General features: G+C 36.5%; 1 protein-coding gene across 18 annotated transcripts in view; it reads left to right on the top strand.

Annotated features, from left to right (window-relative positions):
* The window catches only part of SOX5 (SRY-box transcription factor 5), a 1,099,609-nt gene that overhangs the window by 910,090 nt on the left and 170,391 nt on the right, over positions 1-19,128 (top strand). The window lies entirely within an intron of this gene.

Genomic DNA, 19,128 nt, shown 5'->3' with positions numbered 1-19,128 from the left:
AAAATCTGGTATAGATTATAAAAAAATCTACCTCTAAAACTCAGTGGTGCTGTAATCAAGTTGAGTCTTTACAATCAGCAACATTTTCAAATTGGTTTTTAAAATCTGTATATGTGCAAATTAATTTTTAGTAAATTTCTTAGGAACAATGAAGTAGGTGCTTAGGAACAATGAAGTAGGTGCCTATTGTTAAATATTAGCATAATTATGTTTTTCAAAAGTCCCTAAAAGAAAAATGTAACCTAAAAATGAATAAATAAATGTTTATTTATTTTATATTTAGGCTTATAAAAAGTCCCAAGCTAAAATTCAGACTAAAAAAATTACATGATTGTACAGATTGTGACACTTTAAAAGTTAAAATATTTGCTCATACCGTTGCTCTCAGGATATTCCACACTTGCCCATCATGCAAAAGGCCCTAACCTCCTCAGGGTACAGAGTTTCATGACACTGAGTTCTCCTTGAAGTCAATCTAAAGCCTTGCACATTTACTCTGACTCACGCTGCTGAAACATAGACCAGTTTATTCAGGGTGGCCAGGACTAGGAGATGAACAGACAAGAATTCTGCAGTTTTCTTCGGTATTTAGAAGTCATTAGAAGTTTAGTCCTATGCATGGCCCCACTTTTCTTTTAATTAATTAACTCACTTTTATTTTGGGTTGCACTTGGTCTTCATTGCTGTGTGTGGTCTTTCTCTAGTTGCGGCAAGTGGGGGTTACTCGCTAGTGGCAGAGCCTAGTCTTCCCATTGCAGTGGCTTCTCTTGTTTCAGGCCATAGGCTCTCGTTGCACAGGGTTCAGTGGCTGTAGCATGCCGGCTCAGTAGTTGGAATTCCTGGGCACAGGCTCAATAGTTCTGGTGCATGAGCTTAGTTGCTCAGTTGCATGTGGAATCTTCCCAGACCAGGGATCCAACCCATGTGCCCTGCATTGGCTGGCAGAGTCTTATGCACTGCACCACCAGGGAAGTCCTCAGCCACTCTTGATATCTAGTGCTCACTAAAGTTTGAGTGACCTAAAGCATGAGCATAAGTTCAGTTCAGTTCAGTCGCTCAGTTGTGTCCGATTTTCTACAACCCCATGAGCTGCAGCACGCCAGGCCTCCCTGTCCATCACCAACTCGCAGAGTTTACTCAAACTCATGTCCATTGAGTCAGTGATGCCATCCAACCATCTCATCCTCTGTCATCCCCTTCTCCTCCTGCCCTCAATCTTTCCCAGCATCAGAGTCTTTTCAGATGAGTCAGTTCTTTGCATCAGGTGGCCAGAGTATTGGAGTTTCAGCTTCTGCATCAGTCCTTCCAATGAAAATTCAGGACTGATTGACTTTATGATGGACTGGTTGGATCTCCTTGCAGTCCAAGGGACTCTGAAGAGTCTTCTCCAACACCACAATTCAAAAGCATCAATTTTCCGGTGCTTGAGCACAGAAGTAAAATAAAAGTATTGATGAGCTGTGGATACTAAGAGAGTGAATAGACTTTTTTATTAGGACTAAAGACAAGGTTCAAATTGCTGGCAAAGGGAATAGTTCAATAGAAGAAGATTTAAAGCTGGTTGGTCCTATAACCCTATACAGGTTAATACTTAATTCCTTATTTTATAATAGCACATACAGCAAATCTAATTTCTATTGCTGACCACCGGGACAGCATAGAGAATTTTTGAATCCATGAGCTAAGTTAAAATGTCTTAAAATAGATGATCTTGCAGCATAAATATGTAGTGTGAAGTGTGATATACAACCATATCATTTGTGGATTATGTAGATATAGCCATAGGTATATCCTCTATCCCATTCTGCAACAATTTCAAATATATTAATAATCACATTAATTAGGGCTAAACTGTCATAACACCCACATAAGTAAAGAGTTTATATTGACAGAAAAATGCTAGTATAATACTTTATTAAATACAAAAGCCCCCAGTTTTAATATTTTTATTATAGAATTTTCAACAAGAAATTTTTAAAATATAATATTCAATGAGATTTTAAAATACTATTTATCTGAACTTTTGTATACTGACCTCATGTGACTTAACTTAAAAGTTTAGCCCTATTTTGAATAAACATATTTTTCTTTAATGCTAAAAATATTCAAAATAATTTGTCACTATACAGTTTAATTTTCTTTGCTTGTCATAAATTACGATATACTTCATTCCTCTGTAGTAGACTTTGTGATTTTTTTATTAGTAATAGGAGTTATGTTGTAAACCTAATTGGGCCAGGTGTTAGACATGCTTTCATTTTTAGTCCTTGCTGCCCAATCCCCCTGTAAGAATTTGTGTAACTGGGTAGAATTTATCCAGCAATTGACTAAATATCTTCTTTGTGGGATTTACATGCATCCTAATAACATGTGGTCTTTAGTTTGAATTGTGTCTATAAATGCTGAACTTAACATTTCATACCAGAGACAGTAATTGGGAAAGATCATCACGTGATCCTAATTTATACTCTTTTATCTAATATTATGGCTGACTCATATAGTTCTTTTTTCCCTCTCTGCCTTTTGTTTACTATATTCCAAATTGTTTTTAAACTGTTACACAGGGATTATGTCCCTTGGGAATGGTCCATTACGTTTTGAATATCAGTGCCATTCCAAGTTATTTCAACCGTGGCATTAATCTCACTTAAAGCAATAAAAAGCAAATAGTGGTAAGAGGCAAGATGCATAAAGCATTACTTTAAACAGTTAAAAAAAGATGTTAAATGTTCCCTCTCTGGGAGCTCCTGCAGCTCTTGATACGTTTGTGTGCAACTGAGCAGGAGGAAAGTAGCAGTGGGATTATTAGTGGAGAGAGAAGCTTACAAGGGACATGAAAAGGGGACCGCTTCACATTCGGGCTCCTTTCTTCCTGCATCCAGTTAAAAAGAGAGAATCATTTAAACGAGCTCCTGTAGAACTCCCTTTTATTGGTTTCTTTTCTTACGTAAAGTTACCAACAGGTTCATTCATAAGGTGATCTTGAAGGTTGTTTCGCTGTCACTGAGCCACAGTTAAGGTGGTTTGTAAAGGGTACCACCCAAGTATAAAGATGCCTGGTAGGAAAATAAGGCCTTTATCCAAAAAGAGCAGCAGCCCATCAGATCTTTGCTTTTCAAGCCAGGCAGGTTCCCCCTTACAAAGATTAATTACAGTCAGGTTGAGAAGACAGCCTTGCTCTGTGTGTGTGTGTGTGTGTGTGTGTGTGTGTGTGTGTGTTTTCCCCTCTAACATTAGAAAGATAAAGGGTGTGATTAGTGTGCACAAAGCCTCTGATCAAACCAGCTCAGAGGTTTGTGACAGGCAGTTCAAACACTTTATGGATCACTGGTGCTGACAGGTAGATCACACAGGCCTTAAACAGATGTTTAGTGAGAAGATGAATGTGTGAGATCTCAAACGTGCAGCGCTCTTTTACTTGGCCATTTTAGTCTGTGAAGTATTAGACATTGCTAAAGAAACCTACTCCTTTAAAAAGGGTGCAAAAGTTACTAACAAGCTTTCATTAAATCTCAGCTTTTCTCTCCTCAAGATAGGGTACAGCTTAGATTTGAAAGTTATCAAACTTTCTGCAGGAACTGATGAATACTACTTCACCTTATCTTATAGTTTATGAAATGCTTGTTGATTAGTTTATGAGTGTTCCACCTCATAAGCTGTATTTGAGAAGTTCAGCTAGAATAGGTTAGTTGGAATAGAATACTCAAAGTAAATTATATTTGGCCAAAAATCAGAAGTAAGTAGAATGACTTTTGTGCTCTTAATACATATTTAATTTTGAGATGATATTGGATGAAAAAATTCATAATGAAAATTTACCAGGCATATATATGCTTAACTGACTTTCCATAATGAGTTGTATATCATTAGTAATCATTAATAATACTTTCCAACCATGTATAACTAGGAGACGCTATGAAAGGTTTCATATTCCTTCTTTGACAGGAAGTTTTATGTGTGTGTATGTTAAGTTTTATGTATGTGTGTGTGTGTATATATATATATATACACACACATGTATATGTGTACCCTGGAGATAAGTAATAACATCAATTATTTTATTTCATTACGATCACAGGGAATGTGGACCTGAGCTTTCTGTAAGTTGCAGTATATGTCTTGCTGGTAGTAACAAGTTTGCTGGGTGGCATTACAAATTTCCCTCACATTGTTATTGTAGAATAATACAAACTAGTAGAAAATAATCTTCAACTGATCTTGGTACTTTTAATACCTCAAGGCCATGACTTGATGAGAATAGCCTTATAAATTCTTAGGAAAACACTGATATATGGTTGACAAAAATAAGGGAGAACAATTGATTCTGTGTATTTAGCACTAAAAATTGCAGTTGTCATTGGAAGATGACAATTTTTCAACTTGTTCAGTATTAATTTCAAGTTAAAATATGGCTCTCAACCTTATCATCACTGATAGATTAGGAAACTGAAAGAAAGATTAATGAACTTGCTGGTGTAGAAAATTCTTGTGAAATATATTATGAAATAATATGAAATAATGTTAAAAATAACAAAACTTTATATAGATACAAAATATTAAAAAGGAGAAGATGCATGGTGAAGGAAGTAGAAGAGGAAAATATTAAGTGGAGAAGGATGGATAGGTCATAATTATTTAATGGAAAGAGCCATGTAGTTCTGTCTACTATATCTATTACTATCAATTACAGGACGATCTAAGACTGTCTCTTAGAAATCACACTGTATGAACTTTCTTCTCCCATTTCCCCAGTCTATTTTTAGTTGTGTTGCCAGAATCAATGAGAATCCAAAAATATCTTCTACGTCTAATCAGTATTTACTGAAGATAGTATGTTAACACTCAGAGGTAATAAAAAGATGAACATGTCATCGCAGCACTGTTTATAATAGCCAGGACATGGAAGCAACCTAGATGCTCATCAGCAGATGAATGGATAAGGAAGCTGTGGTACATATACACCATGGAATTTTACTCAGCCGTCAAAAAGAATTCATTTGAACCAGTCCTAATGAGATGGATGAAACTGGAGCCCCTTATACAGAGTGAAGTAAGCCAGAAAGATAAAGAACATTACAGCATACTAACACATATATATGGAATTTAGAAAGATGGTAACGATAACCCTATATGCAAAACAGAAAAAGAGACACAGAAATACAGAACAGACTTTTGAACTCTGTGGGAGAAGGTGAGGGTGGGATGTTTCAAAAGAACAGCATGTATACTATCTATGGTGAAACACAGATCACCAGCCCAGGTGGGATGCATGAGACAAGTGCTCCGGCCTGGTGCACTGGGAAGACCCAGAGGAATCGGGTGGAGAGGGAGATGGGAGGGGGGATCGGGATGGGGAATAAGTGTAAATCTATGGCTGATTCATATCAATGTATGACAAAACCCACTGAAATGCTGTGAAGTAATTAGCCTCCAACTAATAAAAAAATTAAAAAAAAAAAAAAAAAAGATGAACATGATGCAGTCCTCAATTCCTGAGGAGCTTAGATTTAGAGGCAAAATATTTTTAATAGTATTGAAACTTAAAATTCTTTTGAAATATTTCTCAAATGATACCATGGTGTGTGTGTGTGTTTCCTGTGAAAATTAAAGGGAAGCATTTGGTATATAGCTCAAAAATTTCATACAAAAAACAACTTTGCCTATCCCCTAATTTAATATGTCTAAATCTATCCTGAATTTCAGTCACCTTGAAGGATCCAGTTCTGTTGTAGTTGAATTCTTAGTGTCTGGGATGTCAGACAGGAAACAGTTTTACCTCGGCTCATCCTGTTCTTCAGCATTTTCAACTCACTGCTTATTTCTTTTCTTAAAAAAATAAAGATGTAAGAGTTGTTTGTAAGCAACTTTCACAATTATTTCTTACCCAGAGTGTGGGACTGCCTGTTTGAATGTTTCCAAGAAAGTATTGTTCTTATGTGACAACAGGTCAGAAAGACTCTGCATTAATTACACTAACATATGGTTATTAACAGATTCTAGCTCAGGGAGCAATACTTTACAATGTTATCTTCCACATAGTCAGATGTTAGCCATATTGTCAGTGCTGGCAGCTATTGTTTCACTCATTTACTTCACAGAGCTAATTACTCCCTAATAATAACTTTACCTTGGAGTTTTTCACTTGCTTGTGCCAGCAAACCTGTTCACACTACATATGCTAATTATTGGCACTTATTCATTATGTTAAGATAGCTTTAAGTTCAAGCTGTGCAGCCTGGCTTTCGGTATGGAGCCAGCTGGCTGCAAAGTTCCACCTTTTTTTACTAAAGTCATTAAAAGTTTTAATATGGGCCCATCTTGTTCTCTTTACAAGATTCAGTCTTTCAGGAATTCAAATGAATGTGCAGTTACCCGTGGACAATTACAAATTATAATAAGAAGGACTTTGGTTCTGTGAGAAATTCTCAAAGCTTGCACTCACTGTGGCCTTTCCTGTTAGATTAGAAAAGATGAGCAAATTATTTTACATTTAAACTATATGGTCACTTGATCAGTTTGGTTACACACAAGCATACATACATGGATATACATTCACAGGTACTCAAACACATACTCACCCTCTTTCTGGTTCATTTTCCTTCAGAATAAGTTTAATTTACTGGTGCTATTAATTTATGCATGTCTAAATGATAGAATCTGGAATTCTCCTGCTTGTGTAACATCCTTTCTCACGTTTTTTTCTTATCATTTCAAGAGACTTAGGACTACTGCCAGGGCCAAAGACTGTCCTTGAACTCTATTCAGGATTCCCATTGATATCAGCAGGAGTTAATATTTAAGTGTTGTTTCAGTCAAAGTAAAATATGGTCTTCTAGTTTTAATGAACAAATAGCTTCATTTGGTTCAGATCCAAATATAATTAGTAACTAGTACCACTCAATTAAATAACCTAACTTTGATGTGTATGAATTGAAGTGGATTTGACCTTTTTAGGTGGTAAATTTGGGGAGGAATCTTTTGAGACCTAGAAATGAATATATACTCAGGCATAAACTCTCATTGAACTTAAGTTTTATTTTAAAAAGATAACTTTTAAAATATTCAACCTTCTGATCTTCACCTTAGCTACAGTGAGTCTCCTTAATCTTTTATATTATTTATATTGTAAGATAGGCACCACACACAGGAGTCCTGAACATACAGGTGCTTAATAAAATCTGCTTCAGATTTTATTTAGTACCTTGTAAAAGAGAAAATTAGATGATACAAGTCTATTAGGCAAAGGCAAGAGGCTTAGGTTATGGTTTCAGCTTTGTATTTCACAAAGCAAATCTTTCTTCTTCTTTTTTTTTTTTTCCTCCTTAATTTTTTTTTTTTTTTTTAATTGTTCCTCAGTGATTTGCTACTAGGATACCCATGGATAGTGTTCATTTGGTCTATGAAATACCAGCTACCAAGTTCCAGAATTTTTAAGGACTGGTGTAATTTAATGTGTGTTGAGGGTAGGGAGAGGATATTAGACAGCACACAGAGTTAGAAGAGAGATAGAAAAGAATGTAAAAATTGTTTTTCTTCCTACCAGGAGCTCCACATGAGCTGTGGTAATGACTGGAGAGAGTCAGTACCAATTACTAGGATGTTAGGAAAGGGGTTGCTTGTCCATACACAACCACCCTTGCTAGAGACCTGAAAATGTTTTCACTGGAGTAGAACATCTATTAAATGTTTTGCTTACATTTTAAATAATGATGTGATAATATGGTTGGCTGATGAGAAAATCAAGTAGTCATGGTTGAAGTAATCAACAACTGCTAGTTCTAAATACTCAACCAAGTTGGGAAATAAAGACTTTTTAAATTTACTGTTATGTTTATAAAGACTGACAACTCATTTGTTGTCACTTGTTTAATATGTGAGTTATGCAATCCTATGTTCATTTGGAGAGAGAGAAAGAGTTTGGAGAGGGTGTAAATAATGTTAATAAAAATAACACATTTAGCTGCAACTTTGGAGAAGGATGCTTTTTATTTAAAAAAAAAAGTTTTCAAGAGACTCTAAAATTCCAATTTGTTTTTGTCATAGCTAAAAGGCAATTTTCTGTGATTTTTAAAATTTTACTAGGTCTGTGTGAGATAGAAAGCATGTGGTTGCTATAATTCGTGTATGGGTACACACTGAGAAATACTACAGTTTCTTTTCAGAGTGGTTGGAAAGTTTGATCAAAATGATTAAAAATATACTTGCAGGGTTTAGAACTTTAACTGAAAGGTCTAAATAGACCACCTTCACTTAATTTAAAGATATATTTGTACAGAATAAAATTACAGATAAAATAATGAAATAACTTATTGAAAATAGTGTATTTTGATTTTTAAACAATTAAATTCTCCATAAATTTTAAGACTGGGATATATGTTATGTTTCTACCTGAGGGTTTTGAGGTTTTGAAATTTTTATTAGCTATCAACTAATAAAAACATTTAATGATACGTAAGTAGCCGTAGGTGACTCGGGAAGGCCTCGTTTGGGCTATCTTCTAGGTAATCTAGTTTCATGCTTTTTTATTAGCTTGACATATTTGATTTTTTGTCATCTTGATTCTTCTCTACATGTTTATCATTAACCCATTCTCTACTTTAGAAAAGAGCAAGATTTTTTTTACCCTCTCTTCCATGTTTTGACATTTAAAATTACAGTTGCCACTATCAAAAGGAAGAGTGTTTTTGAATCCTTTATGACCAGGAGAATATGCTCAACTGCGGCTCCCCTCCACCTACTCAACCCAAATTATGGGACTTTTGCCTGTAGCTCTTTGAAGAAACAAGTGCTCAAAGGCAAAAGAACCCATTTCTGGGTAAAAATACTTTTTAATGTATCTCTGTACTTAGAGGAAGTACAGGAAAAATCTCGGGAAATTGATATAAGAAAAAAATATTTATGGTGACTTCAGAACATAGGAGACTTCTCTCAAAAACTGTCACAACAACTGGGCTTCCTCTGGAACCAGATACCAATACCGACATTAGGGTCAGAAAGGAAGCTTTGGATCACCCATGAGGTGGTGCAACTTAACATGTGACTCCCTCATAAAACTTAGGTGAACTTTCACTATCATAACCAAAAAAAAAAAAAAGAGGCATGAAACTTGAGAGATAGAAGTGTCACTCATGATTCTGTCCATTGTGTGTCAGCCTCGGCTTTGCTCCATATTCCCTTCAATTCAGCATCAAGACATAAGGAGCATCTCTGGTTTGGAACAATGATAGTCTAGTAACAGAGAGGAAAGGTTAAAGCGGTAAAATGCAAGAGCTCTTAAAGTTTTGCTGAGTTGCACCCATCTTGTATGTGTGTGTGTGTCCTAAGTCACTTCAGTTGTGTCTGACTCTTTGTGACTTTACAGGCCATAGCCTGCCAGGTTCCTCTGTCCATGGGATTCTCCAGGCAAAAATACTAGAGTGGGTTACCATGCCCTCCTCCAGGAGATTATCCCGACCCAGAGATTGAATCCATGTCTTTTACGTCTCCTGCACTGGCAGGCAGTTTCTTTACCACTAGCACCACCTGGGAAGCCCCTAGTGTTGTATAGGCCAGAGCAAGTCCGATGGCCAATCCCGGTTTCAGTGGTGTGAGAAGTAAAATTATCCTGCAGGAATCCTGTAAAATAGGGCATCAGCTATTTTAAAAATAAACTCTACCACAGGGCCTTGTTCAGCTATGCCCTTGAAAACCTAACACTCAAAGAGAAAACAATTACTGGAGGAGATATCTCTAAAATCTAATTTAGTTCAAACTAAAGAAACATATACTCAGATTAAAAATTGCAGAACACACAAAGCAGCAATTCAGAAAGAATTAGAGTCAACAGTAATACTGAAGTATTTAGCCCTCCCACCCCAAAGACTTCAGATATTGGAAACATCATATAGACAATATAAAATAAATATCATGAAATGCTTAGGTAAATAAATACTGAAATCATAAAAAAGAAGAAGCATCAAAAATGGTCAGAAATCAACAGAGATATTTGAAAAATTGTAATAGAAATGAAAGCTATGAAAATCAAAATTAAAAATTAAGTAAATGGAAAGCTTCTGGCTTTTCCTTGCAGGGACCAGATTAATCATCTCTCCTCACATCAAGAAAACCAGACAAAGTCTATGAAATGAAAGTATCCAGACATTGCACAGTGACATCTCAGTGTTTCTTGAGAGAAAGGTGGTGAATGAGGAGAGCCCCTTGAGTGTCTCAGCTTTCTGCCTGGAGAGAGAGGGCATGCAGGCAGAGCTTGACAATCTTTCTGAATTGAAGAGCTAGAAAGCAGGCTTTCAGAATACCAAGGCAAGTAAATAGATAGATGTGCCCAACCGAGCACTAGGGAGGATAGTTTTGCATAGGAGAGAAAATAAAACATACCAACTGACTCTCACTGTCTTTAAATCTTCAGAGTGTTTTTCTGTCAAGTCTTTACTGAATAGTGATGTTCTAATGTACATAAACTACTGAAGGAACCTTTGAAAAAGATCAAGCAGAAAAGGTGATCCTCAGTTGTCACATGTAGCTAATGTATTTTGTGTTTTTACATGCCAGAATGAAGAAAATCTTAACACATGCAGCATTAGGTGTAGCTTTCAAGAAGGATATTACCTTAGTTCAGTTTAGTCGTTCAGTCATGTCCGAGTCTTTGCAATCCCAAAGAGTTGGACACGACTGAGCAACTGAACTGTTGGCTAATGCCAGCTGCTAGCCTTGAAGTCCAACTCTTTGCAACCCCATGAACCGCAGCATGCCAGGCCTCCCTGTCCATCACCAACTCACGGAGTTTACTCAAACTCATCTTCATTGAGTCAGTGATGCCACCCAACCATCTCATCTGCTGTTGTCCCCTTCTCCTCCCACCTTCAGTCTTTCCCAGCATCAGGGTATTTTCCAGTGAGGCGGTTCTTCACATGAGGTGGCCAAACCACTGGAGTTTCAGCTTCAACATCAGTCCTTCCAATGAATATTCAGGACTGATTTCCTTTAGGATGGACTGGTTTGATCTCCTTGCAGTCCAAGGGACTCTCAAGACTCTTCTCTGACACCACAGTTCAAAAGCATCAATTCTTTGGCTCTCATCTTTCTTTATAGTCTAACTCTTACATCCAGACATGACTACTGGAAAAACCATAGCTTTGACTAGACAGACATTTGTTGGAGAAGTAAAGTCTCTGCTTTTTAATAAGCTATCTAGGTCGGACATAACTTTTCTTCCAAGGAGCAAGCATCTTTTAATTTCATGGCTGCAGTCACCATCTGCAGTGATTTTGGAGCCCCCAAAAATAAAGTCTATCACTGTTTCCACTGTTTCCCCATCTATTTACCATGAAGTGATGGGACCAGATGCCATGATCTTAGTTTTCTGAATGTTGAGTTTTGGGCAAGCTTAGGCTCTTCTAACCTTGACCTAAAGAAGATTTAAAGTAAAACTTGAAAGGAAAGTAAAACTTGAAAGGATCAAATTGTTTCAAAGTTAGTAAAGTGCATCCCAGGATTCGGCTTCCTAGATGACTCAGCAGTAAAGTATCCACCTACTAGTGTAGGAGACACAAGTTTGATCCCTGAGTCTGGAAGATCCCCAGGAGAAGTAAATGGCAACCCACTCCAGTATTTCTCCTGGGAAATCCCATGAACAGAAGAGCCTGGAGGGCTCCAGTCCATGGGTTGCAAAAGAATCAGACACCACTGAGCAACTAAACAACAACAGCAACAATAAATCCCAGAATAAACCCCCCAAAATATTTAATGAGATCACCAAAAAAGGAAACATTCAAATCATTTGTCATCTAATTCAAATTTAGCATGCATGTAAAGAAGCAACAAGATATAACATGAAATCAGGAGCAAAGTCAATCAATAAAAAACAAACTCAAGTGGCACAGATGTTAGAATTAGTAGACAAAGATGTTGAAACAGCTATTACAGATATACTCCATATGTTCAAGAGCATGATGAGAAAATGAGTGAAAGATATAAAAGAGTTTGAGATTGTACTTTTGGAGATGAAGAGTACAATAACTGAGACAAAGATAGGCTGAATGGGATTAGAAACTGCAGAAGATAAAATTAGGGCACTTAAAGATAGCAATAGAAACTATTCAGAAATAAAACAGAAGGAAAAAAAAACATTAAAAATACAGTACCAATGAGCTGAGACATGAAATCAGTGGAAGCATAAAGTATTTGAAAAAGTAATTACCAAAAGTTTCAAAATCTATTTCAAAATTTATAAACCCATATGTCAAAGAACCAGTGAGCGCCAAACAAATTAACAGGATCAAATTGCCAAAAAGCAGTGATGAAAAGGAAGCCTCAAAAGAGCAGGCAGACATAAAGATTACATTCTATACAGAGGAAGTAAATTCTTGACAGGTTCTTCTTATGCTATACATGATGTGGTATAACGTTATTTGAAATAGAGTATTATAAATTTTAAAAGTGAAAGTTGCTCAGTCATGTCTGACTCTTTGCGACCATTCCATGGAGTTCTCCTGGCCAAAATTCTGGAGTGGCTAGCCTTTCCCTTCTCCAGGGGATCTTCCCCACCCAGGGATTGAACTCAGGTCTCCCACATTGCAGGCAGATTCTTTACAGGTGAGCCACAAGGAAGCCCAATACTGGAGTGGGTAGCCTATCGCTTCTCTAGTAGATCTTCTCAACTTGGGAATCGAACCAGGGTCTCCTGCATTGCAGGCAGATTCTTTACCAACTGAGCTATGAGGGAAGTTAAATCGTGGAGCAACCACTAAAACAAAACCAAATAAAAAGTAATACTTGATAAGGCAGTAACAGAGATAAAATAGAATCATAAAAAATAATCCAAAAGAAGGGAAGGAGAAATAAAAAGGGAACAAAGAACAAATGAGATAAATAGAAAACAATAAGATTGTAGATTTAGTCTCAATCACTTCATTAATCACAGTAAGTATAAATGATCTAAGCAAACTAAGATCAGAGTTTGCTGTATTGTTTGTCTTGAAAATAAAAGTAAGACCCACTTACGTATTGTCTACAGGAAATTTCTTTAAATGTAAAGAATAGTCTGGTTAACACAAAAAGGAAAAGATATAGCAATAATGCTAATATAAAAAAGAACAGAATGTCTATGTATAAAGTAGATTCAGAGCAAAGATATTAGGAATATTGAAATTCCTTTCATAATGATAAACTGGTTAATTCATTGAAAAGACATAAAAATCCTAAATGTGTTGTGCACTTAAAAACAGAGCTTCACAGTCTGTGAAATGAAATGTTCATATTTAAAGGAAAAAAGAATGCAAATAAAAAATTTTATTTGAATATTTCAGTAACTCTCTCCCTGTCAATAATTGAACAAAAACACTATTTACCAATCTGACCTAACTTATATTTACACAACACTCCACTCAACAAGAGCAATTTTTTTTAAAGTCCAGATAGAAATTTTAACAAGCATATCATATTAAGTCTCAATAAATGTAAAGGATTGAAATAATTTGAATGTTCTCTGATCACAATGGAATTAAATTAGAAATCAGTAAGCAAATAATATCTATGAAATTCCAAGTTATTTGAAAACTGTATAGATAACAGACTTCTAAATAACTTATGAGTCAAATAAGTTTGAGAAGGAAATGGCAACCCCCTCCAGTATTCTTGCCTGAAAAATCCCATGGACAGAGGAGCTTGATGGGCTACAGTTCATGGGGTTGCAAAGACTTGGGCACAACTTGAATCAAAGTTGACAACTTGAGCAACTTGAATCAAAGAAGATACATGAATGTATCTTCACAATTTTTGATCAAAGTACCCAGCTAATTCAATAGGAAAAAAAAATAACCTTTTTAACAAATGATACATGGATAATTGTATATCTGTATGCGGGCAAGTGGATATCAACTATTTTCTCATACCATATGCAAAAATTAACTCAAAATGGATCTACAAACATAAGTGATAAATCCATACACTATCTAGAAAACATAGAATTAGTTACCTTGGGTTAAGTAAAGATTATTAAATAGCAACCCCCTATAAAAAACAAAAAGATAATAAATTGGGCTTCACCAATGCTAAAACCTGCTGTTGATTTTTTAACACTATAAAAGTAATGATAAAGCAAGCCACAGACTGATAGATTTGCAAAACACATCTGAGAGGACATGCACTCAGAATACAACAAGCTATCTTTAGATAAAACAGTAACAAGAGAAGTAATTCAGTAAAGGAGACCAAATAATTGAAAGATTCTTACCCAAAGAAGATAAAAGGATGGCAATTAAACATATAAAAATATGTACATTATTAATCATTATCGAGATGCAAATTAAAATTACAGTCAGAAACCTGTACACACACACAGGTGGCTAAAATTAAAATGACTGACAGTACTACAGGTAGAAAAGATTGTGGAGCAACCAAAACTCTCCTCAATACATGGCTGGAATTCAAAACAACTGGATATATATACTAAGTCGTGGGCTTCACAGGTGGCAATAGTGGTAAAGAACCTGCCTGCCAGTGCAGGAGGTGTAAGAGACACTGGTTCAATCCCCGAGTCAGAAAGATCCCCTGGAGGAGGGCATGGCAATTCACTCCAGTATTTTTGCCTGGAGAATCCTGGACAGAGAGATTCCCTGGACAGGAGAATCCCTGGACAGAGGAGCCTGGTGGGCTACAGTCCATGGGGTTGCAGAGACAGACATGACTGATCATGTACACATCCCTGGCAGGAGATAAAGTAGGTGGGAGATAGGCCAAGCCACTCTACAGGTTGAGGAATTAGAGCTTTGTACTCAAGGGTAGAGAGAACTAGCAAGCAGTTTTAAGATGAAGAGGATCACAATTTAGGCTCACCTGTTGGCTGACTGGAAACCAAGTTTAAGGCCTATGATTAGAGGAAAAAGAGATGAGCCAAGCTACTAAATAAACTATAATTGGAAATCTTTGTTGTTTAGTTGCTAATTCATGTCCTACTCTTTTGTGACCCTATGCACCATAGCCCGCCAGGCTCTTTTGTCCATGGAATTTTCCAGGCAAGTATTACAGGAGTGCTTTGCCATTTCCTTCTCTAGAGCATCTTCCTGACCCAGGGTTCAAACAGAGGAATACAGTCTGTGAGATCACAAAGTGTCAGACATCACTGAGGACTGAGTCTGCATGACAGAATAAATAAATGAGGAAATCCTCAATAGATATGTACCAATTAGGCAATTTATTGGGCCATCTTTTATGTGATATCATTGTCTGGCATATGAGGCAACAAAATCATTGAATGTACAACTGAGTAAACAAAGGAGTATTGATTTTAATGTATCACCTGAAAAACTGAGGGATAGAACTTGACTGTCCATTAAGTCCTGTTCTGGCAAATATGTTAGCCAAAGATGAACTTACTTTGTATTCTGCAGTATAAAATTATAATTCAGTCTGATGAATGAAATAGTGCAGATAGGCTTCCTCCCCCAAACCAGAAAGGTGCAGGGACATGAACTAAGATCAGGGGCCAAGAAAGTGTACAAAGGAGTTTATGTTTCACTTCCTAGAGGAAGTAAAGCCCGAGTTGAATAGCCAAAGATAAGTAGAAATCAGTCAGTGAAAGAAATTGACAAAGTGACCCAATTTGAGATAGTGATCACATGAGTTAGAAGCAGATTCAGTAAGGAAAGTGACTAAGTTCAGTTTTATCTATGTTGTTTGAGGTCCAAAGCAAAATTGTATGCATATATATGAATATCAAAAAGTATTTCCTTTAGACAACTTCGGTTTTAACATTGTATCTTGTGTGTGTGTTCAGTAATGTCCAACTCTTTACAACCCCTTTTGACTGTAGCCCACCAGGCTCCTCTCTCCATGTTCAGGCAAGAATACTAGAGTGGGTTGCCATTTCCTACTCCAGGGAATCATCACAACAAGGGATCAAACCCACATCTCTTGCATCTCCTGCATTTGCAGGCAGATTCTTTACCAGTGTGTACCTGGGAAACCCAACATTGTACCTTAAGTGTATCTTTTTTAATGGAATATATCTCTCAGTAAAAGAGGTTATTTTCCTGTCTCTAGGACATACTTTATCCTTTATTCCTCATTTTCATCTCATGTTTTTCTCTGTGTCTCTCTTTAGCAATGCATATTACCTTTCCTTACTCTCCTCATCTTCTTGTAACAAAGCTCAAACAGCATATGAGGTGATATGTTTGATGTATCTTAAAGGATATCTTTATTTGCATTGTATCTTCAATGCAAAAGTAGGAAGTCAAGAGATACCTAGAGTAACAGGCAAGTTTTACTTTGCCAGCAGAGGTCCATCTAGTCAAAGCTGTGGTTTCTCCAGTAGTCATGTATGGATGTGAGACTTGGACCATAAAGAAAGCTGAGTATCGAAGAATTGATGCTTTTGAACTGTGGTGTTGGAGAAGACTCTTGAGAGTCCCTTGGACTGCAAGGAGATCCACCCAGCCCATCATAAAGGAAATCAGTCCTGGGTGTTCATTGGAAGGACTGATGCTGAAGCTGAAACTCCAATACTTTGGCCACCTGATGCAAAGAACTGACTCACTGGAAAAGACCCTGATGCTGGGAAAGATTGAAGACAGAAAGAGAAGCAGGTGACAGAGAATGAGATGGTTGGATGGCATCACCAACTCGATGGACATGAGTTTGAGCAAGCTCCAGGAGTTGGTGACAGGGAAGCCTGGCATACTGTAGTCCATGGGGTCGCAAAGAGTCAGACATGACTGAGCAAGTGAACTGAACTGAACTGAACGGGCCTCAGGATGAGTACTTATAACCTGAGTGACATGATGGGAAATACATTAATTTTTATCTGACAGTAAAAGCATAAAAATGGATGAAATGAGGTGGTCAGAACTCCATGGACTGAAATAGAATGCAGAATGATTTAAGTAAATTGGAGAAGTACGGTTAAAAAAAAGAAAAGAAAGTTGTATGGCAGTGTTTGTACAAGGGAAAGTGAACAAGAAATGTTTGAATGCTAGACTATGAGAAAAGCACAAACTGGGCAGCAGAAAACCAAGTCTGCCAAGTTTTCCAAAACTTGATTTTAAAAGAGTGTGTAGCAGTACAACATAAATAAGAATATACAACTTGGGTATCTGAAACAGAAACTCCTTTGTACAAATTTAAAACCTGTAGGAGAATGCTGTAGCCAATCTGGTTGCAGCAGAGAAAACAGAATACTAATAGATTTGGAAAGGTTAAATAAATTAGATCTAAATGGCCTGGGAAAAAAAATAGTGATAATGACTTAATAATAACAAATATCTAATATAAGAAAGAGCAGTTTCAGTTTATATGGGAATGAAAACAGAAGGAAAATGGGCTTATACCAGAGCTTAGAGATTTTTCTCAGATAATTTTCTGAAAGAGATACTTATGGAATATTGGTGTAGATGGCAGAAGTTATAAAAAATTTTCTGATCTTTAAAGAAAGAATATGCAGTCATCCCTCAGTATTCCCAAGGGATTGGGTCCAGGAGCTACCATAATACCAAAAGCTGCAGAGTCTCAGATTCCATAGTCAACTATCTGTATCTACTTTTTCATATCTTTGGTTTCAACCAACTGTGGATCATATTGTACTATAGTATTTATTGGAAAAATGTATGCGTATCAGTCGACCCAAGCAGCTCAAGTATGTATTGTTCAAGGGTCAATTTAACTCATCCCTTTAACTATTCAACAAACATTAGTTGCACACCTACTATTTCAGATAGTCCTTCTGCCTGTGTGGTACAGGTAAAAATAATCAAGAAAAATGCAATCCCTGCCCCATAGAGTTTGCAATCTGTTTAACATATGGTGTTATTTGCATGATTGTGGGTAGAGGTGTTCTTTTCTGTTTAGTGATAGTTATTCACACAAAAATGGAAAATATGAGACCCATTGATGGCAATTACTTAGGTAGCATTTAGCAGAGGATCTCTTAAAATCTTGCCTACTAGAAAATGAATAAGGGGAGACAGAGGTATAGAACTTGTCAGTCATGAGAATCCACTGGTTACACAGACTGGTTATACCATTGCTGTAACTTTATAGCCACTCCCATTATGCCATTAAAATTTTTTATTATTACTATGTAGCCATATGAATCATGAAATTATTTTACAGTGGAAGAACAAATTACTAAGCTGTCCATAAAAACTGCTTAAGTAAAATGTTAAGATTTGCAGTGTTTCCAATACTGAGAGTATATCAAAACCACTTGATTAACTGGAGCTGTTACTTCTTGATTATATAATGGCACAGTATAGTTGGAAACTTGTCATTAATGTTGTCATATGTCTAAAAAATAATTTTCTAAGTGCAGCCCAGTATTAGAGGTGACTAAATATCATGTTATAATTGAGATGAGAACTATATCTTTGCATTGTTGAATTAGTGATGTCAAGCCATTCTACTTCACAGCCCCAAAGGACCATACAAAAGGCATTTGCAAGCAAGATGTAAGTATAGCATCAGCATAATTGTAACCCAATGGGTCTACAGAAAGAGTTTGTGTGCGTGGGCCCTGAAGGTCCAGCTGTTCTTGAAGGATTATCAGGATTTAATGGAAAGCACAGATGGAACCAGTACTATTGTCTGGAGTATTCTAGGGCAGAGGCTAATATGAGAAAGGTGACCAGTGGCAGGCTGATTGTAATGGAAAACAAAACTTTTTTGTCAAGATGAAAAAAAATGTGAACCAGTGCTACCCAAATAACATTGATTCAGAGGAAATAGTCCCCAGTGCTTCATTTTAGCCATTGTAAAGATGGTCATATGTGATGTGCAGCTGTAAGTGGTTCTTTCTGAATTATTAGAGACTGAGCCATTATTCCGGGTGTTTAGGCAGTTTCACTGGATATGGACCATTGCAATCGTATAAGCTCTCTATTGTGTGACTACTAATTTAGAGTGTTGCCGTAAGCCAGCCACGGGATCCATGGCTTCTGTGAATGAGTGAGTCATGTTGAAAAACACTCTGAATATGCATTCTCAAATTTATTATCTGAGTTTAGATATATTTAAAATTCTGTGAATTCCTTATCAAAAATGTAGTATAGTCATTGATCACATTGTTTTCTTTTAGAATCAGTTCATCTAAAAAATTGCTATTTAAAAGTAATGCTGTCTTGTCTTTTTTACAGTAAG

The sequence above is a fragment of the Cervus canadensis genome, chromosome 21 (assembly GCF_019320065.1).
Source record: "Cervus canadensis isolate Bull #8, Minnesota chromosome 21, ASM1932006v1, whole genome shotgun sequence".
NCBI classification, from domain to species: domain Eukaryota; kingdom Metazoa; phylum Chordata; class Mammalia; order Artiodactyla; family Cervidae; genus Cervus; species Cervus canadensis.
The sequence above is the reverse complement of the archived record's forward strand: the minus strand, read 5'-3'. Positions and strand labels throughout refer to the sequence as shown.